At 38.6% G+C, this 23,421-nt stretch overlaps 1 protein-coding gene across 3 annotated transcripts in view; it reads left to right on the plus strand.

The window, feature by feature from the left end:
* The first annotated feature begins 6,972 nt into the window (after positions 1-6,972).
* The window catches only part of LOC149792085 (major facilitator superfamily domain-containing protein 6-like), a 40,568-nt gene continuing 24,119 nt past the window's right edge, over positions 6,973-23,421 (plus strand). Inside the window, exons 1-2 of one of the 3 annotated variants that reach the window (XR_016423476.1) lie at positions 6,973-7,504; positions 8,999-9,111. The gene's annotated coding sequence lies outside the window, so the exon portion shown is untranslated. The remainder of the gene's footprint in view (positions 7,505-8,998; positions 9,112-23,421) is intronic. The other 2 variants (XR_016423478.1, XM_089970594.1) reach the window with 2 other exon arrangements.

Here is a 23,421-nt window from a genome sequence, read left to right on the forward strand (position 1 = left end):
TGAACACTTGTGATCTGAAGCAAAGTGTATAGCCTACGCTCTGAACACTTGTGATCTGCACCAAAGTGTATAGCCTAAGATTTGAACACTTGTGATCTGTATCAAAGTGTATTGCCTAAGTTTTGAACACTTGTGATCTGCATCAAAGTGTATAGCCTAAGTTTTGAACACTTGTGATCTGATTCAAAGTGCATAACATAAGTTTTGAACACTTTTGATCTGCATCAAAGTGTATAGCCTAAGTTTTGAACACTTGTGATCTGTATCAAAGTGTATAGCCTAAGTTTTGAACACTTTTGATCGCCATCAGTATGTATTGCCTAAGTTTTGAACACTTGTGATCGGCATCAAAGTGTATAGCCTAAGTTTTGAACACTTGTGATCTGCATGAAAGTGTATAGCCAAAGTTTTGAACACTGGTAATCTGCTTCAAAGTGTATAGCCTATGTTTTGAACACTTGTGATCTGCATCAAAGTGTATAGCCTAAGTTTTGAACACTTGTGATCGGCATCAAAGTGTATAGCGTAAGTTTTGAACACTTGTGATCTGCATCAAAGTGTATAGCCTTAGTTTTGAACACTTGTGATCTGCATCAAAGTTTGTAGCTTAAGTTTTGAATACTTGTGATCAGCTTCAAAGTGTTTAGCTTAATCTATAAGTGCAGGAGATCTGCTACACAATGTATAACCTAAGCTTTGAGCACAGCTGGTCTGTCACTCAGTGTATAGCGGAAGCTTTGAACATATTTGATCTGCTACACCGTGTATATCCTAAGTCTTGAAAACATGTGATCTTCTACGCAGTTTATGTCCTAAGCATAGAACACTGGCGATCTGCTACACTGGCAATAACCTAAGCTTTGAAACGTGTATATTGCTGCTTACATTGATCGAGCACATAAACGTCTGGTTATGTTCATGACAAGCGAATGGAGTATTTTCCAACAGATAAAAAGTCTTGGTATTCGGGAACGACCTGACACAATGCAATCAACCACCACCAACAAAAAACCGTCCAGGTGAAGAAGCATATTTAGGCCTTCCTAAACTAGCTAGTGGAAAGCGTCCCTCGAATAAGGCTGAGATGTGCTGCTCATGGCACGCCCTTGTGCACAATTGTTGTGAGAACTGTAGTACACTATTTTAATTGTCTTATCTTTGGTAGAGCATTTCATAAAAAGATCATATTTTGTAATTGTGTTTTTCACTCACCGAGAAATATAAACACCATTCAGGATGCTTACGATGCGTATAATCATTGAGAAACTGAACTAAACACAAGATAGCCATGACTGAATATTGAGCCTAAAATTAAAATATTGACATCAAAATAAACAAAAATATTTTAGCCAAAACGTATGACTCTGATCTAGTCTCCATGTCAGAGCGATAATCTAGCTTGCTACATAATGAATCGTCACAGCTTCATAATAATGAATTCCAAGTGTGATGAAAATGTAACAAGCAGTTTATGAAATATTAGCAAATTAAGAAACTAATCAAAACCTTAACTCAAATTTTCTGTGACCTTGGCTGAAGCAAACCAATGTTTTACACAAAAGGGTTGAGAGAGAATGTTATATAATAAATTGTCTTCAAGTCATGCCTAGTATAATGAGAAACTATAAATAGGTTTAGGAAATCAATGCAAATTTAAAGCTAATAAAAGCCTTAACTGTGGACAACACGATGCCGCTGTCGTAAAAGTGACGGTGATGTCACTCTTTCTACTAACATAGGCTCGAAAATAATAATAAAAAAAGAGAGAAAAACTGAAGAGAAAAGAAAGACGACGGTGACATACTTTAGTCGATATCTCTGATATTTCGCCTAGGTGGATCTACATACAAACTGCATTACTGCGGGACTGATAATAGGACAGGAAAAGACTTAAACGAAAAACTAAACGCAAGTCATTCTATTTTCTGAAATTCAAGCAGCCTCTCGTTATAATGATTGCATCTGTGAATATTTAAAATAGCATGAACATCGTGTAAGTAATCTAAGACATCTTTTAGGCAGGTGATTTGAATGTACTAGTCATTTTACCCGATCATGGGTCAGATAGACCACGGGTCGGCAACCTACAGCATGCGTGCCATAGGTGACACGTCAAGAGGTTTTGTGTGGCACGCTAAGGGCAGCCAAAAATCTCGATTTTAACAGTGTTACTCTCTTACTGGTGGCACGTGCTCGTTCATTTTTTAATTAATCTGGAAACATCTGGCACATTGTGTGAAATAGGTTGCCGACCCCTGAGATAGATAATCAAAACAGCCTTAGAAAATACATGTAACGTAACCAACATCGCATATAACTAAAAAAGTGCTAGAATAAAGGCAGGAATATAAATAAAACAATGTTTTGCACACACGTGTAATTGTTTGACATAAGAAACGGAAATTTTCACCATCGCTGCGTAAAAAATTCAACTGATAAAATAAAAAACTTTACGTACGATGTTGGACTTAAACGCACACGATTTGATTCAACGTGTACAACTGAAATTCTCAGCATGCAACATTGCAATTTCAACCATCGCTGTGTAATTCGACAGATAAAATTTGAAACTAGAATTAGGAAATGGAACTGTGTCATTCAATATATACAATTACAAATTTTGCCCATGGAAAAGAATTTTCTGCATCAACAATTTCATTCAACATATAAAATGGAAATTCTCGAAATAAAATACTGAATTTTAAGCTGCTAATTTCTCATTGGACCAACTTTTGTCTGCCTCGGCGCTTCGTAATTGCTTAATGGTATGTAAAGCTGTTTAGGGCGATTGCTTTGTTAATTATTTCGTATCATGTTCGCAAAATGTTTTATCTACTTACTTTCCTGTCAGGCAGCTGTTGATAATTTTGTTCAAGTATATATCGTTAATACTATTAATGATGCATATTTCCTGGATATAACTTTTGAAGTCATTATATAAATAAATAAATCTAAGTAGTTACTTGGTTCATTATAAGTTGTAATGTGCAACATGTTTTAAAAAGAATAACTCGCACAAACATATGTCTGAGTAGCACTGGATTGCTACTCTCAGTACGCGCAGTCAAAATGGACGGCGGATGGTCCACGACAACGACAAGTTCTTTTTTACACTCAGGTTCCAATACGCAATATCTTAGGCAAATATCAGTATCTAATTTGCATGCGTGTACATGGTTTGGTGCGCATCGTCCGTTTTTGTTGTTGTTTTTTTCCCCCGAAAATTTCGGTTTCAGAGGATGAATAGAATCAACAGTAGGTATGTGTTATGTTGTAGAAAAGGAATAAATTACATTATATTGAATATGGTTCAACGAAATGTATTGCTGCTGTTCGTCACTGTTCCATCTCAAGAGAGAAGCATGGCAGTTTGGGATAATTAGCAATAATGTACACGTCAGTGCTGCTAAAATATGCTACCTTTTCATTTCTTTTCTTCACAATACCAGTTATGTGAGTGTCCGTAGACTTAAGGTCAAGGTTATTGTAGCTAAATTATAAATCAGAGTTTGCATTTTGTTGACACATAAACACATTTGTAGTTCCGGAAGACATATTTCAATCAATTTTTGATGTGGTGTTATCCCTTTGCCAGCGGAAGAAGCCGATCGCTTACATTAACAGCATGAAGATAAAACACGGTAAAATTACGAGCAATTGACTGGTATTTTTATTTAATTTCTGCATAATGACTCACGTTTTGAAGGCTAATTTTCAACAAACGTTTGTTTAAAATAAAAAATCCAGTTAATTGTGGGTCAGAAAGTTGAACGTCGGGTTCATTTTAAACTGAAATAGCTTTTGCCTTTTCATTTAAATTTTGCATTATAATTGAAATTCTGGTGGACAGTCTTAAAACAAATTTTAGTTTTGGCGTTTAATTTGTCGAAGGTAGAAAAAAGATCTGATTGAGGATGAGTAGCGTGAAGGACAATGTCCATATAACTAAAAGTGGTTTTTGCAATTCTACTTCCTTTCTGCACGGCAATTTCGGCTCTAATGTATATATGTTAGGACAGGTGAGCTTTCATACCTAAGGACTAAATATGTTCGACTGGAAAGAAATTTACAAAACATAGACAAGAAAAACAAATAAAACAGAAAAAAACAGTTATGTTTGCGAAACTTTACATGGCTAATTCTACAGGAATTATACCTTTAACTCTGTTATGTGTCACTTTATTTCAGCTTGTTGCTGATACTGGAAAATATTTGTATTGAAATAAAAATTGATGAGCCATAAGGACATCTGTTATTTTATGTAAATTTATGTAAGCACAGATTACATCCCTGATATTTCATCGTTATCGTAATCGTAAGCTATTAAGCATATTTAGAGAATTATTTAAATGGAAATGTGTCGGCTGCAAAAGATAATTTTATTTGTGCATGGTTTTCTTTATCTAGTCTTCTTGGTTTAAACCGCTTGTTCTAAGGCGGCGTGTCCAATAAGATTCCTTTTCTTTCCTGGTTTGGGGACCCCAGTTGGGGTTGTAAGCAAATGCACTAAGTGTTATATCACTGAAAGTGTGGCCAGAAGAGAAGTGTTCATGACCGGCCGCAAGCTTCGTTTCCATTTCATGATTGTTTTTTTACATCACGTGGTATATCATTGATATAGCGTACATACTATACATACATTATATACTTATACAACATACATTAAAAATAGCATGGCTTCTAAAGTGTTGGTATAAAGCAAATTTGATATACCAACACCATTGGTTTATCAAATTGTGATCCGCCCATGGCGCAATAATGCGCATATATAAACATTCTTGTAAATGTGTGCTTCTTTTTCTAGATTATTGATGAATTTACATTTCCACTCATTAGTCAATAGTTACATGTGAAAATAACGATAAAAAGTATTAATAATCCCTGTTTTCTAAATGATTTAGTATGGTACACAATTTCATTGCAATCCCTTCTGCTTTCTGTCCTCCTTCCCCTATGATCAATAAGGGACAAAATATGCAGAAATATGGAGAGAGAAAAAGAATTCGGACTGGATGAAAATAGTCTGGATTTACACCAAGTAACCGACAAGAATATAGTTCATCGTAACGGTATGTGTATACTTTTCTCGGTTATTTATCTACAGTGCTATATAATTAATGAGATAATGTTTCAATAGCCTGTCGACACTATACGGTACGTTTTTGGTTATGGGACCCACATACTGTAATTTAATGTTGTTATTGTTTCTTAAACCTTTTGCAATTTTCTAAAATTAGTTATTATTAATTAACTAAGAAAATGTCCAAAGACAGCCCGCGCTCTGTCTCTTTGTCTCTCTGTATGTCTGTCTCTCTCTTGACCATTGTAACAAGATACGGGCAAAAATCCACTGGAAAACGAGAGTAGAGGTCTTTTGTTTGTGTCATACGACGATGTCTCTGGACCTACGAATGATGGTAACAGACGAGAGAGAGAGAGAGAGAGAGATTTTTATAGTCGGTAGTTAAAGCAAAATAATGACTTAGATAATGACTTAGATCAACTGAAAATATAGTAAAATAGTTTAATTACCTCTTTTTGGTTCGTCATATCGCTGTGGTACAATTTTAGTTACGAGACCCACATACTGTAATTTAATGAGTTGTTCTTATTGTTTCTTAAACCTTTTATAATTTTCTAAAATTGGTTATTATTAATTAACTACGAAAATGTCCAAAGACCGCCGCCCTTTCTCTGTCTCTGTCTCTCTCTTGACCACTGCAACAAGATACAGGCGAAAATCCACTGGAATACGAGCGTAGAGGTGTTTTGTTTGTGTCGTACGACGTTGTCTCTGAGCCTACGAATGATGGTAACAGACCAGAGAGAGAGAGAGAGAGAGAGAGAGAGAGAGAGAAACAGTTCTATAGTCGGTAGTAATGGTAATTAAAGCAAAATAATGACTTAGATCAACTGTAAATATAGTAAAATAGTTTAATTAACATCTTTTTGGTTCGCCTTATTGCTTAGTTTATATTCCACACTAATTTCCATGATCCGGTACATGAATGGCCGAGCGTTCAGTATTCAAGAAGCTAGCCATGTCATTGTAGTGTTCACCATTTTTTAATAATTAAAATCATCTTTCATGTTTAAATCATACGTGTGTCTTATATTGATTCAATCAATGTGAATATCCACAGAATCTCTAAAACAAAACAGTTGACTTATCGATATGCAAGGGTGATTTTGAATAGATAAAAAGGCACATAATTACATTTCGTTCTGGTCACAATCGGAAACGATGTGAGAAGTTCATTCACTCGGTCAATACAAGTAACATGTTGTCAATCTTAAGTCCGTTCAAAGGGCAAATATGTGATATAAATAAATTATATGTATAGTATGTACGTTTAATCAATGATAAACCACGTTATGTATACATTTTCATTACCACGTTATGTACACATTTTAATGAAAATATTTATTCATAACCTGGTATATATATATATATATATATATATATATATATATATATATATTGTAACCTCATGGGTCTGGAAAATTACTCAGGGATTTTAGCTTTCTTTTTCAGACCTTGAAGTTACAAGGGTTCGTCTGACTTTAGCAATAGAGATAAAACAACAATAAAGAAAGATTAAAAGTCCAGGACAGATTTATTCCAACATTCTCATCTGTAAAACAGAACTACACCCTTTTTACCAGTTTACAGATTCAACTTTTACTTTCAGAATTATACCAGTAGATACAACTGTAATGGATATATTTCGATTAGCTAAAACCAATCTAATTTACTAAAAACTAAGCTTGAGTGTTAAACATGTGGGCAATAAGGTTTTGAATTTCGTAATCTGAATTTGGGTTTCCAAATTCGTCTGCTTTTGGGAACTTGTAGTTTAAAGTCTAAGTTCCAAATTGTTCTTCAAAATTACATACATTAAATTTTCCTTCTGCAAGAATTACCTCTCTCATTTTTCTTGACTTAATCTTAGTTCTAGATCTTAACCAGCCCTTTTCTTCTATCCGTCTACTACCTTATCTTTCTACCCCTATCTGTCGCCGACTTGGGACAAGGACGCTGTTTATATACAAGTTTGGCACGTGTAAGCATTCTGGTAAACAAAGCATTGATTGGTGGGTATTGCAATCGATCGGCCAATCCAAATCGACCATGCTGACTGAACATGACCGCACGACAGTAATACACACAACTCGGTGTTTTAATCCTTCGAATTTAACCTAGTATTAGACAATATAATCAGTCATGACAAACCTGCCCGAATATATTATTCTCATCTTCGAATGTTGTGCAGGTAATTTAATTTTAAAATCTTGTATTGTTGTACAAAATACGCGAACGGGTAACGAGCATTGTTATGTACGAGGGGACATCTCAAAATGGCTACGCTCGACTACAAGAACGTGTTCTGGGTAAAATCAGCGGATTCGAAGGTACATGAAGTAGCGGCATAGCACTACCCCCACCTTCTAAGAATTGGTCCCCAATTCAGCGATCACAAGAAAGCAAGTTTTTGGAAATAGGGTGAGTTAAGGCCGAAATACACGTTACCCAAGTTCATTTTGTAAACAATTACAAGATTTCTTTCAGTATCAGTTAATTCTGGTTTTAAGTCTAATGATGTTTAATTTATATATTACATTACACAATATTTTACAGCTTAACATTAAACAAACAAAATACAATAGGTGAAAACACTGTTGAATATTCTGTGCCTTGTGCATGGCAATAATCTCTCTCTCTCTCTCTCTCTCTCTCTCTGACATATCCAAACATTGGTTTCAAATGCTATAAGTTAAAAGAACTTGGAATTTTAGCACAAGTTTCACTAGTTTGGATGACATGCACCTTTATCTTCAGTGTGCATTATAACAAATGGGAAATTAATGTTCATAAAAAAAAATACACAATTATATATTGCATATTGTCACTTACAGTATATTCTACACATGTAAAAAAAAATTTTTTTTTTTTTATGAAATACCTATACCAACAATAGTATGAAATGTATTTATATACATTTTTAGGGACACGTTTTATGCTTATACTGAAATCATTCAATATATGCTTTACATATATTATAGATACAATATTTCATGCTTACCTACATGAAAAATCTCAATAACACATCAATATAATCATTCTGTAATAATTACTGCCAATATTATATCTTAATAAATAACAGTTCTATGTAAAGTTACACTGATTCCAGAAGTTCATAGTTCTTCAATCACTTGTATCCACTTGAAGTTGCACAATCCATGAATCCATTGCTGTCCTTCCGATAAGTTTTGAATGTCACTTTTAGAGGAGAAATTCTTGATGAATGTCCACACTGCACAGTTCAGGAAGAACTTCAAGACAGGAGCCAGTTTTCATGTTTTCAACTGTTGTCATTCATCAGTTTCATAAACAATCTCCCGACTCGAGTATCTGATTCATTTTCATTACAATATCTGTTTTCATGTCATCATTTTCAAAGCAATGTTCTCTTTATGGGAAACATTATACCTCAATCATTAATTCATAAATCAGTTTCAATTAATCTTCTCCAAATCTTTTCTTTTGGAACAATTCAGATAATTTTTTTTTTTTTTTATGTATATAATTTTTATTTTTATTATTATTATTATAATAGTTTGGTAAACCAGTGAGGTAAGTTCACACCTTCATATAGCCTTAATTTGTCATGGTGGACCACTTTCGGTTTTTGTTTGGGCCCTCCTTTTATTCTATACAATACATCATTAATTTTATTCAGGATTTGATAAGGACCTTTCCAGGGTCTTGGTAATTTTTGGCTTAACCCGATTTTTCTGATTGGATTGTAATACCAAACAGCATCACCTTCTTTATACTTATTAAAATTTATCTTTGTGTCATAGTTTCTTTTCATACATTTGCTAGACAAATTCATTCTTTTTCTTGCAAACTCGTGTACTTTCTTAATTTTAGATTCAAGATTATTTGCATACTCTGTTTTGTATTTTTGTTCATTATCATTCTCATTTATTTCAGGTTTTCCGATTACCATGTCAATGGGAAGAACTATTTCTCTACCAAATGTCATCATGCTGGGAGTTATTCCAGTTGATTCATGAACTGCTGACTGTACGCCATCATGACCAAAGGTAAGATTTCATCCCAGTTATCTTGATGTGAGGACACAAATGCTGAAAGCATGTTATAAATGGTTCTGTTAGCTCTCTCTATCATGCCATCACTTTGGGGTCTGGCAATAGAAGTTCGTGTTTTCTCAATTCCTAATATTGTACAGATCTCTTTGAAAAGTTCTGACTCAAAATATGTTCCTTGATCTGTGTGAATAAGAAGAGGTATTCCAAATCTTGTGATAAAATTATCAATCAGTTCTTTTGCTGTAGTTTTAGCATCAACCTTTTCTACTGGGTATGCCTCTGTCCATTTGGTAAAATAGTCACCTATGACCATTATGTATTTATTTCCCTGTTTGGTCCTAGGAAGTGGACCTATAAAGTCAATAGCCACTCTTTCCATAGGAGCACGTACATTGTAGGTTTTCATGGGTGCTTTTGGTTTCCTAAGAGAAGATTTTCTACTGGCACACACATCACATTTCTTGCACCAATTTTCAACATCTTTATTCAGCCCATACCAAAAGAATCTCTGTCGCACTTTTTGTAGAGTCTTTGCAACTCCTAAATGTGCAGCTGTGATACTGTTATGTAACTGTGTAAGTATACATCCTTTTAAACATTCAGGAACAACAATTTGCATGGTGACTGTCATTCCATCATCACTTTCCCATTTCCTATACAAGATATCATTTTCTACTACAAAGGAATCAACCTGTTTCCAGTAGTATTTTATTTCAGGACAGTAATGTGAAATATCTGACCATTCATATTTCTTTTTGCTTGTCACCATCCCCTTCACCACTTTCAGAACTGTATCATCATTTTGTAAATGGGGTAATTTGGACATATCAAAGTTGTCCATATTATCTTTTGACTGATAAGTAATATTTCTCTCTGTACTTATACTACTGTCAGGAGATGGGAGTTTCTTCCTAACCTCTTTTGTAACATAACAGAGTTTATCACATATACACTTCAAGTGATTACAGTTTTCACTCAACACTCGTGGTTTTTCACCATGTGGAATCTCTGACAGATTTCTCACTAGGGTATTGTCATTATAAGAGTATCCAATGGCCACAGAACACACAGTTAGAATGAAGCAAATAATAGATATTGTTTCTACATAGACTATGCATAGTAAAAATATTGTGATTAGTGATATGAAAATATCACTTTTATATGACTCTTCATTTATCTCTTTGTTCTTTGAGTTTACCTGGTATGGAATAGACATGGAACCTATTTGACTTGGGAGCTTAGAAATACAAGCTACCAATTCTTTCTCTGATTCACTTTCAGCATAATTTTCAACTCTTTCACAATAGGTACAGTTCATTTTGACACATGGACGTCTTGATAATGCATCCGCATTGGAGTGCAATCTGCCAGCTCTGTGTATAATCTCAAAATCGTAGGTAACCAGAAAAGTCAACCACCTAGCTAATTGACCTTCTACCATTTTAAAATTTATCAGCCATTTCAGACTACCATGATCAGTCCTCACTGTGAACTTCTTTCCATAAAAATAGTGATGAAAATGTTTGACCGCATTTACCACTGCAAGAAGTTCTCGCCTTGTGACACAATATTTTCTTTCAGTTTTTGAGAATACGTTTACTAAAATAGCTAATTACTTTTTCTTTTCCATTTTGGATTTGGGAGAGTACTGCTCCTTGAGCCACATTTGAGGCATCACAATCTAAAATAAATATATCATTTTCAGTAGGGAATGCCAAGATAGGTGCATTTATCAGTGCATGTTTTATATCCTTGAAGGACTGCTCACATTTCTCAGTCCATACAAATTTTCTACCCTTTTCAGACAATTCATGAATAGGTTTGGCCAAAGTAGCAAACTGATACACATATGATCTGTAGTAACTTGCCAAAGAAATGAAGCTTCTAGCTTCTTTTACATTTTTAGGGGTTGGCCAGTCTCTTACTGCTGTGATTTTATCTGTACTTGTGCCCACACCAGCTTCACTTATAGTATGACCTAAAAATGTGACCTCTTTTTGAAACAAGTTACATTTCTTTGGATTCAGTTTCAAGTTAGCGTTTTTCAGTCTTTGAAAAACTACCTCCAAATTGGTGAAGTGTTCTTCGAAGGTTTTTGAATAGCAGATTATATCATCAAGGTACAAAATGACCATTTTCCACAAGAGACCTGAAAATGCCATCTGGACAAGACGAGTGAAAGTCGCAGGTGCATTGCAGAGTCCAAATGCTAATCTGCGCCATTGCCATTGTTCCCCTCCTGGTATGGAGAAGGCAGTTTTATGTCTATCTTTTTCATCAATTTCTACTTGCCAATAGCCTGATTTCATATCCAGACAAGACCACCATTTTGATCCTGCTAAAGCATCTAAACTATCATCTATTCTAGGCAATGGTTGAGAATCTTTGACAGTAACATCATTCAATCCTCGAAAATCACAACAGAACCTTACAGAACCATCAAATTTAGTCACCATTACAATGGGAGCATTCCAAGGGCTTTGTGGACATTTTTCTATAATTCCATCTTCCGCCATCTTTTTAATTTCGTTCTCTGCAACTTGTCTTTTAGCAAGTGGTATTCTGTAAGGATACTTTTTAACAGGTTTTTCATCTCTTGTATCAATTTGATGTTTTATCAAGGTTGAATGACCTACATCACTTGAGGATGCAGAAAAGATACTCTGATGTTTCATCAAAAATTGTTTTAACTGTTCCGTTTGTTCTTTATCCAGATTTTTAGAAGACCTTACAAACATATCAGCTAAATGGTCTGGTAATTGTTGAACACTACCCCCTTTTTGGTTTATTGCACCAGCAGGTGTACTGTGTACAACTTGAACTGGTTGTAATTCTGCAGTAACAGTATTTTTGTACAGTTCAACTGGTTTTTCTCCAAAATTTGCTATTCTGAGAGGAATGTATCCATTTTTAGGATGTACTAAAACTTTTGCTACTAGTAGACCAGTTTTCTCCACAAATTTTGAGAATGGTTCAGTTAAGCCCATGGCATCCTTATCATACAGATCAATTGGTCTGCCATTTACAATTACTTCAGATTCAGGTAATATCACATTTTCAGTTAAAACAATTCTACAGCACACAGTTTTCTTTTCATCTGATTTCATATAGCATGGTACTTTTTCTCCTTTTACATTTAAATAACCTTTACTAATAATAGGGTCACACTGGTGTTTCTTTAAAAAGTCAATACCAAGTATGCCATCTTGTTGTATGTCTGCTAACAATACTTCATGTGTGAAAGTAAGCAGCAGGGGGGGCGAATCCGACATTTTGTCCAAACGTCATTTGGCTTAATTAGTACTTTCTGCACTCAGCGGATCCGGTGTCGTCAGCGCCTGGTAAAAAAAAAACGACGTCGTCGTCGAGGGGATCGTCCGGACGTCATTTGGTTTAATTAACACCTTCTGCGCGCCGATCCCCAGCGTCGTCAGCGTCCGGTAAGCACATCGACGACCGCGTCGATGTCATCGCCCCCCCTGCTGCTATGATCTTACAAACAGAGTGATCACTAACTCCTCCTCTTGTAAATCAATTAGGTTATTTGACTGATCGGTAATTCTAAAATTAATTCTCGTTAAAAACCGATCATGGCATCGCATATAGACCGGATTAATCGGACTCTCAACGATTAAAAATCCCGGAGGGGCTGTTGGTGAAAATGAATAAAGGATATACCCCTGTTGAGCTTGATTTGATTGCTTGGTATCCACCTGGTAACTCCCTTCGATAACATCACACACCAGATTGATTGCTATCACCGATGCAATATTTACGTTATATGGAGCAATATGCCTACCACCATCTCCGTTATCGTATCTGAGGATAGTTGATGGGGGGGCGTCCGCGGGTGGATTCTTAGGCCATCCTAGTATGGTTCTTATTGAACTGTTATAAATATCAACCATATACCCCGGTGTGCTTATTTCAATCGTCGACGATAACGTCGGTTCATGAACCGTAATAGCGATTTTTGATTCCTTTCCTGTGATCGATTTTATCCTGCGTTGAAATTCCTTATTGATTTGTTCTATTTGGTATGACCCAGTTGGTATTGTAACCTCATTCCAGTCTGGGGTCCCATCGGGCTTATTTGTCCATGCAAAAACCAGCGAGTTATTAGGTTGTTGTCCGTTAAATGCGTCCGCTCGGATATTAGGCCAACTGTGATATACTCGCAATTTTGCCAGCGCTATTTCCTTCACTGGAACCGGCGACGGGAAGTTCACACTGAATTCTGGCTTCGTTGACGTTATCGATATCATATTTGTTTGTACCGGAGTGGTGTTCTCCGCGATCCGCTGAAGTAATTGAAACCCTTCGGGGTTCAGCGACATTATTATTATTCGTTGTTTTTAGTGTCTAATTTCAACAACCAGGTGGTTCCGGCTTCCAGTTGAAAATCCTCGATTTTTGACATCGCGGAGCTATACAACTGAACCATCGTGGAGAATTCAACATCGGATATAAACAAATTATCAATCGATAACGAGATCAACCCGGATAATTTCGAGTACGCGTCGGATACTATTTGATGTTTTACTGTATACTCGTCGAGTTTTTTCTGAAAACACGATGATATCTTCCTAGTGATTGCGTTGGCAACTCCAGCAATTGTTGTCATCGCGGAGATAGCGATTGGAACAGCGATCGGGGCTATCGTGGTTACCGTGGATAAAATAACACCGGTACCGGCTACTATACCCGACACCGAGTACACGACCGCGTCGATGGTGGTTATTTTTCTGCGGTATTTTTTTATTTTTGCGCGGTATTGTTCGGAAAGCGTTTTCAAATTCGCGGAGAATTCTTTTGCGGTATCGAATCGATATTGATGTGACGTCGGTGATACCTCTGATTCAATTACCCTGGTGGTCATTTTTATTTTAAAAGAGCTAGTGTTTTTAATTAATTAGATTCGCTACAAATTCCACATACCATGTGATGTTTGTCCTAAATAGACTGCTATCAACAGCCTTAATTATAAACCGTTCAATTGTATCCTTGTCAATGATTGTTGACACTGTATTGTTAAACCCAGATGAACTCGACGATGATATACTAAACTGCATCGCCGAAATCAATGTCAATCGATAAATGCCCTTAACAGTTGCGGTGATATTTACTGTATTCTGTGTAGGAGTCCAATCGAATGATCCATGCCGAATTGTGTATACTGTGTTGATGATGTTCTCATGAGGGATTTTTATTTTTTCGAATTGCTCTGCTACTCTCGGTAGTCCGTCTTTAATCGCTTCAACATCAGTTCTGATTGTTCCTATTTCCTGTGTATGCCCGTCTATACTTTTTTTGTTCGCTGCAACCCTAGTAACGAGTATATCTATTTCCTGTATATGCGCGTCCACATCTTTTTTGTTCGCTGCAACCTTAGTAATGACTGTATCTATTTCCTGTGTATGCGCGTCTATATTCCTTTTGTTCGCTGCAACCTTAGTAATGATCGTTCCCATTTCCCCTGTATGCGCGTCTATATTCCTTTTGTTCGCTGCAACATCAGTTTTGACTGTTTCTATTTCCCCTGTATGCGCGTCTATATTCCTTTTGTTCGCTGCAACATCAGTTTTGATTGTTTCTATTTCCCCTGTATGCGCGTCTATATTCCTTTTGTTCGCTGCAACATCAGTTTTGACTGTTTCTATTTCCCCTGTATGCGCGTCTATATTCCTTTTGTTCGCTGCAACATCAGTTTTGATTGTTTCTATTTCCCCTGTATGCGCGTCTATATTTCTTTTGTTCGCTGCAACATCAGTTTTGACTGTTTCTATTCTCCATCCATGCGCGTCTATATTATTCTTGTTCGCCACAATATCAGTTTTGATCGTTCCTATTCTCTGTTCATGCACGTCTATACTTTTTTTGTTCGCTACAATATCAGTTTTGATCGTTCCTATTTCCCCTCCATACGCGTCTATATTCCTCTTGTTCGCTACAATATCAGTTTTGATCGTTCCTATTTCCCCTCCATACGCGTCTATATTCCTCTTGTTCGCTGCAACATCAGTTTTGATCGTTCCTATTTCCCCTGTATGCGCGTCTATATTTCTTTTGTTCGCTGCAACATCAGTTTTGATCGTTCCTATTTCCCCTCCATACGCGTCTATATTCCTCTTGTTCGTTGCAACATCATCTTTGACTGTTTTTATTTCCTGTCCATTCGCGTCTATATTCCTCTTGTTCGCTGCAACATCATCTTTGACTGTTTTTATTTCCTGTCCATACGCAGTGATATCATTTATAGTTGTTGTAATCTCATCCAGCTTGGTATTTTTTTTACCAAAGAATTTATCAAAGTTGTTATCGATCCTGTTAACATTTTTTCGTAACGTGTAAAATTGGCCCGACAGCGTTGTAAACTCCGAAATAGTAGTTTTTATCCCCGCAAGATTCGGTTCGGTTACCGTCGGGGTCCCGAAAAAACTAGCGGTAGTGAGCTGTATATCGGTGATAGATTTTTTCACCTGCGCGTCAAGTTCGGTCACCGATTTATCCAACCTTGTAAAACCGTCTCGGATTAATGTTATCGTCGATAGATGTTCACCCGGTTTGAGTCGTCCGTCGCCGGTATACAACGCGATGGCGTCCTCGGCGGCATCACGCTGTCGTGTTAAAACGTCATCCAGCGACACATTACTGGATTTCAATTTACCCTGGCGGTCTTGAAATACAACTATTTCACCTGGGTCAACACTGGTTAAATTCAACGTATCAGCGATTTCATCCTCGATTAGTTTTTTTATGTCATCGGTGGCGGGCGTTTCCGTGGGCTTTTTCAGCGCCGAAACCGGTCGTCCCCAAATATCAATCATCGTTATTGTAAAAAAAACGGCGTTTCTAATTAACCCGCCGGGCCTCTACGACCCCACTAGTGTATTCGTTTACAACCACATGAGGTGGTTTTCGCGATGATGAAATCGCCGCGAGTACGTTCAATACCTCACGGCCGCATATCGGCGGGTCGCTTAACTGCTGTGTTGGCAGCGTGGAATAAAAAACCCGGGCTGAACACGTCCGGATATACCGCATGAACTCGTTCGGCGGGGCTAACCCGTATGAATCAAAATAGACGATCGCACGCGGATCAATCGCGTATGCAACCCAATGAGTTCCCGCTCCGGAGGACCCATCGAGGTTAATTATGCCGGTTTCAATATTCCTTGGTGCCGCCGGTAATTGATCCCTCATAAAAACACCCCTGAAGTTTTTTATCGCTAGCGCGTTTGCGGCGTCTATTAAATCAAAATTAGACATGGGAGTCATTGACTCCTGAGTCAATAAACGGTTCCCGGTAGTCTTAGACCCTTTCCCGAGTACCATGAATACGGAGTTCCCGGTAGTCTTAGACCCTTTCCGGCCACGGATCGTTTTTTTTTATAGCCTTTCCCGGTTGCCTTCTTCAGTGCCATCCCCGCCGCGGTACCAACGGCCCCTAACGCCGCCGCCTTAGCCACTGCTGGTGCGGCCGCGGCAATCAACGCTGGAATCGCAGCTAACAGCGGAAATATCCCACCGGTCTTTTCCATGTTTTTAATCGCTGCGGCCGAGAAATCTATCTGAACACCCTTTTTATTCTTCATCGCATTATTGAAATGTTTTATTTGACGCGTCGTCAACGATATCTTATGATTACCACCCGCCATCTGCGACGGCTTCAGCGTTATTGTGGTCCCGCATTGCTTAGCCGACTTTGATCGTAATTTCTTGACTTGACCATCAGTCAACTCTACACTGACGACACTATACGACATTTTATTGTAAACGTGTTTGTGCTTTCAATTACATGTTTTCCACTGGCGCATCAACAATTCTCATTCGTCCACCAACGCCTTCTAGCAGCATTGATTTATCGCTGAGAATGACAGCAACCGCTCTGTAATTAACACCACCCGGGGCTATACGAGCTCGGAAGTGTATATCAACGACGGATTGTCTCGTTAAATCAAGATGTTCCAACGAAAAATAATAAATCGGATACAGCTTTTTAAAATCAAGTTGTGATATTTGCAAACCAGTGTCGACGTTTTGATCACGACCCATATATGACAGCAATCGATGGTACACACGTGCGACATGGTTGTCGTCGTAATTAAGCTGTATATCCTCGGATGGTTCCTGTTGTCCGTTTATTCTCAGCGAAACATCCCTGACTCCTAATTGATCAAATATCATATGGCTGCGTTCTTGACTGCCCAATCGTTCCCTATTCTGTAGCGCTATGAATATATGACGCGGGGCTGAAACACCCTGTTTTGACGCCAAGTGCCATGTAAACGTATCGGTGACGTTATCCTCTTTAGCATCAGTTGTTACCGCTAGCCAACTCAACAACGATTTCCCTCCCTGTTCCATAAATGATAACAATCGTGCTTCCGTGGTAACTGATGGAGTCAGCACCGGCATCCACAATGCCATTTTAGTTAAAACGACTTTACCGGCAGCGACGCCAGCAGCATGCCATATTGCATTGTTATCATCGCCCCTTCGCGTTAGCGCGATTGTGTGCTTAGCCCCATAGATAACTTTTCTGACATTTCTGCAGAATCCAAATATGTGATGGAGTGGAATCGCGCATGAAAACTGTCGGCGTGGTTTTTTTAGCATCGACATTCGTGCTGCGAATCCCATATTGTAATTATCGTTAAGACATTTTATAACAGTGAAATCAACGTCCGGTTTTACTCTGCGGTCTGGATTGGCTGCTTCAGCCTGATCACCTGCGATATCTTTTTTCGTCAGCACGTTAACGTACTGAAAATGATCAGCGTTATTAGTGGTGTCCTTCGCAAACATCATAGATGGGCCCGCCGATCTCGTATAATCGTCCGAGTATCTCGCTAACCCAATTATCGTCGTTGCAACATCAACCTCGCGTTCTATTGATTCAATTTCTCGCCCGTCAATAAGATATCTGGCACTCTCAAATAACGCCATGATACCGTTGTTAACGAAGCCAACTCGAACATGATCGTCATCTGCGTATGGTGCATTATCGGCAGCATTTGTCACGAGTTCTCCCTCAATTTCGATAAACGCTTCACATGGCAGAAAGTATCTACTGGTATCTTGGACTTGAAGTTCAATTCGCGATCGTAGGTCAGGTTGCGCTGCATAATAAGAATAATATTGATAATCACGGACAGAATCATCCCTGCGCACTGGGGCATCCATATCAAACGCGGGATCAGCGGTTCGCGCAAACATTTTATTATTTATCATGTTGATGTTTTCAATTGCGATTTTTTCGTCGTAAATTCTTTGAATTCTGTTTAAGACCACTCCCCCGCTATTGCGTTTATGGGCGCGTTGGTGGACGACTGAGCCGCCAACGACTCTAGTTTTTCTTCCACGGCGTTATTTATTACTTTACTGACATTTGCAGGCATCACCGTCGTTGATGGCATCACCGGTGGTTTCTGTTTTTTTCTCCTCACCAACAACATTAGTTTGTTCCGCGCGGCTGAAAGCGCCTTTCCGGCAACGTCTCCAATAGCGCTGATTCCCTTATCACGAATAACATCAATAGCCTTCATTCCTAATTGTTTGGCTAACGGCGCTACTTTTGGAGCCATTCTTGTAAATAACCCCGCAATGGTGCTACCGAGACCATCTCCATAGTACGCGCGGTAAACAGGCAATCGCGCGTTTACCACGTAGACGAGTACTGGTTTATCGTGGTTGTAGTGTATAATCATCTTTATTATAAAAACACCGGTTTTTCAATTAGTGATTGTGATCATCACCCCCTCCCCACCGCCGTGTGGAAAACCGGAATAAATTCTATCAAAATTTCCTGGGGTTTTTGCCCTCGATAAAAATGCGGTTTTTTTCCGTTTTTTTCTTGATTTTTAGTCATTTTTGGTCATTTTTTGTTGCCTATAGTCGTTTTTTTTCGATTTTTCAGCAAAAACATCGATTTTCTCTAAATGATTTCCTGGGTTTTTGCCCTCAAAAAATGGCCAAAAACAGTCAAAAAATGGCCAAAAACGGTCAAAATTGACGCGGATTTACAGTATTATATAATTTTTTTAATCATCCACGAGTTCGTCTATGAGCGTTCGATACGCACTAACGTCCATGATACCGCCCGTAAATAACCGCTTGCAAATATCAGCGGCCTCATTGATTATTTCCGGAGAGTTATTTCCGGCTCGTTTTCCTCCGATTAGTACCTCTAGCCGTGATATATCACTGAGAACACTGTTAGGACAGGTAACGCCGTAGGATTCTTTACCAACAGAGTATCCTTTTCCTTTTTTTGGTATTCTACTTTTTACTTTATTGTGGAATGCGTCGTAATCGGGGCCATCACCACGTAGTAATGCATTCTTGTGTTTACTCGCTAAATACACTATTCTTGTCCAATCCCTTAACGACTTTATATTTTTCTCGTAGCCGCTATTGATATGCCTATCTCGTAAATTCTTAGCAAAATTGTTGGCGGCAAAATTAATTAATTCTTCATCGCTGAAGGCCCTGATTTGATCTATTGTGCCCTTCTTGAGTATATTACTGGGTATATTCCCCCCTCTCTCTTTTTCTTCCGGTGTTTCTTCCGATGTTTCTTCCGGTATTTCTTCTTCTGGTTCTCTTGCGGTAGCACCTAGTTCTTCCTCGTCGGCCATTGTAACATAGGGTTCTTGTGGGTCCATTATAGCGAGTGGTGGTGGCCTCCGTGTTGTAGCAGCCGCTAGTGTTTCTAAAGACCCTTTTGTTTGTTTTGTCTCTGCCGCTATCTTTTCAAGCGCATCGAGGACGGGTACAGTTGCCGCCGTAACATCTTTGGTCGCTTTAGTTACCGGGGCAAAGAGTTGTTCGCTTCCAACAGTAAAATCGGTTTGTAGTTGTTGCCGCGTTTGAAGTTGCTCTCGGACCCTGTCTCGTAACGGTATGAACTTTTTAAGCGCCGCTAGCCGCTCTCTGGCTAGCCGAGTAGTAAGTGATTCGCCTACCATTATTGCAATTGCGAAGCAATTTCTAATTTCCCGCCGGAGTTTTCGTCTATAATCCTTCTAATGTTTTTGATCTTGCTAGAAATCTCCCGGCGTCGTTCATAAACACGTCCGAGTTTTTTTCGTATTATTTCAACGGCAGTGAATAGTCCAATGAATGCATTTGCGTCATTGTGGTACAAGTTTTCATTGATCGTATGTTGTAATCGTTTTATAAAAAAGTACTCGCGGGCCAGGGTAAAACGCCCCCGTTTCGATTGCTCGTTAATAATTTCATAATCAGATAATATTTTTTCACTGTCGAGACCATCAGATAATTCAATTCCTTGATTTTTTAATTTTGAAATCTCGGCTAATATATTATTGATGTCTTCGATATTCATTATTCCTATAAAACATCTTGTTTTTAAATAATAAAAAAATGAAACCCCGCGTATCAATTCCGAAGGTGTTTAATAATACTGAATACTTTGTTTTCTTCCGGAATGGACAATTTATTGTCAGCGCCATGGGCGCCGGTGACTTCGTCACTCGCTGATATTTACATATGAAAATCGAATTTTGCGTCCGGTCTTTTTTGAGATTGCTGTTTGATATACTCGTTCTGCAACAAATCGCACTGCGGGCATACAAATATCAAAATATTTTCCTGCCGCATTCATGGAGTGAAATGTTTTTTCCTCGTGCGTTGTTGTATCAAACGATTTGACACTCTTTGCTTTTTTTGCGTGCTTCCCTGTTTTACCTTTTTTGGTGTTTTCACTCTGAGAGATGGCTTGCAGGTTTGTAAGAGAATTATCAGTCTTATTACTATTAATATGATCAATAACGAGACCGTCGTTGATCAGTCCGTTAAATGCTTCAAATACCACCCTGTGAACAAGATAAATTTTCCCCCCGGCACCAAATATCAAATACCCGTGATTATTTACGGTACCAACCGGCTTCTTCAGTCTACGATTTCTAACAATGCCGTCGCGAGACGCCTCGTAATTGACGAGCACAGGATGCGGCTGAAATTCTTGGTCCATTTGTATAATAATACTACTTGTCTAATTTATTATTTGGTTTAATTATGAATCTTTCAACGTAGTCTTGGGGGGTTTTGATGACGAAGTCGGCGGTGGGGTCAATGACGGCGTTTTTAATTCGCTTGTCATAATAGCGTTTTAGTTCCCTGTATCGCTTTCCGCCACAATTGATACACAACTGCGATTTTCCTCTTACACCGACGTGGCAAACCAAGCACGGGAGGGGGCCAAGAGAACCATTACGAACGCTTTGTAAATGGTACCCGCAGAATTCACCTCTACATGATTTATTGCACGGGGTTGTCGACCCAATCATCAACCATTTGCAGTGATTCATTATACTATATTCTTTCATTTAAATACTTGTTTTAATTATATGGATGAGTTCGAGAGATTAGCAGCAATTAAGCCCCGGAAAAATATTAAGTTCAATCTCGATAGAGTCCTCAAGGACGCACCAAAAGCATTAATAAACGATAGAACCCTGTTGAGTAAAATACGCGATTGTATCAATGAATTCAAGCGTGATGGCGCATCTCATAGTTGGTCAACATTTCGAATTGATGGCGTTGTTGATGCTACCATGAACGACAACCGCGCAGCAACGATAATATCACAACTTGACGGTAAAAAGTATTTCTTCAGAGTAAAATTCATTGTCCGGGTGGAATCAGGTGATTGGATCATACGTGATAAATTTGAACCAGTTCTCCACGACAAGAAAACAGTCATTGTTAGCCGCGACTCCAAGCCGGGGCTGTTAACCGGAATTGACAGACCATACTATGAACGAGCGTATCCTGAAACAGCAGTTGTTTATGGAATATATCCGTTAAATAAGAAACCTGATATCGGAAAACTGAAACCAATGAAACAGTCAACCGGGATAAATTGTGTAGCAGAACGAGTAATAGAGCATTTTACAAATGCGTGTCGAGGAAACAAATTGACTGATTTACGACGTAGCAAAATCAACCAGTGGGAACTAACCGTAAAAGAGCTTGGAGCAACCATCGGCGACATAGCGAGATTAGAAACGTCGTTGAGATTTCCAATAACCGTTACAACGATAACCGGTGAAGTATTATACGAATCAAAGTACAAATCAAATGGGGCCCCAATCAAAATTATTGATCATAACGAACACGCATGGACGCCCGCGATCACAATATTTCCACGGGATAGAACGGTAAAGTATATACCCGAAGAATTCTCCCGGGATGGTTTTCTCGCGGAGAGGAAACTATTTGATGCTATCGCTTATTTGTGTAAAAACGACCCTGTATCAGTGTGGTTACTTCGCAGCGCTGATACCTTTGATCAGTTTGTAAGACCAAACGGTGAATTATATCGCACTGAAGCATTTCACAACAGGATGAAAAAAACCGCCATAGAATTTGAAGAGCATGATGAACAACTGCTAACAAATTGTTTTACGATTCCATCGGTTGCGGCTCATGTTGCAGCGAGGAAAAATGCGTGGGGTCCAACACGCAAGGAATTTCTACCGGATGTACAATCCAGTTGTTTGGAATACTATCACGGTGGACTATGGAACACTGAATGCAACCGCGACGCTATGATTTCCGTTGATATGGTTGCCTGTTATCCAGCGAGTTTTCTCGGGTATGGATCCGCCGCTGAGTACTTTAGACGATTTGGACACCCCAGACATGAAATGACTCGTGTTGCTATTAATGTACCACTGCCTGATTTTGATTTAACCGGATTCGCTCGCGTAGTATCATTTGAGTTCGCGGCAGGACTTCATCGCTGTTGCTATATTTGGATCGGTAGACACATGGCTGAAAAGAAGTGGCTGCCAATAGCGCTGCTATGGTACATGATTGATTGTAGCATGCTTGTATCGTTGATTGTCAGTGACGCGATTATATCATACCGAGCGCAGACTGAAGTCTGGTTACCAGAACCGGAGCGTCTAGATAGCATAATTGACGAGTCCAGAAAACACATCGATGCCGACGAGGAATATATCGTCGAATGGTCCAGGAGGATATTCAACCAACGAAACCACGAGGCAAAAGATCTCGGTAGAAGAATAATCGGTAAGTTCACACAAGGTGGAAAAAACTGCGATTACAAACGATATTGCTCACGGCTGATTATAGATGACGCAGAATATGATTTCGTAATCAAGGACGCAGTGGCGAAAAATAGATACGTGAACTGCGAAACAGCTTTCTTGTCCAATGGAACAAGGTTGGGTACAGTTGTTACCTACAGCGATGGAGACAGCCCAGCATACCCGCATTTGAGGGCGTCTATGCTGGGTTACGCCGCTATCA

The sequence above is a fragment of the Sinohyriopsis cumingii genome, chromosome 9, assembly GCF_028554795.1.
Source record: "Sinohyriopsis cumingii isolate HCF-2022 chromosome 9, ASM2855479v2, whole genome shotgun sequence".
NCBI classification, from domain to species: Eukaryota; Metazoa; Mollusca; class Bivalvia; order Unionida; family Unionidae; genus Sinohyriopsis; species Sinohyriopsis cumingii.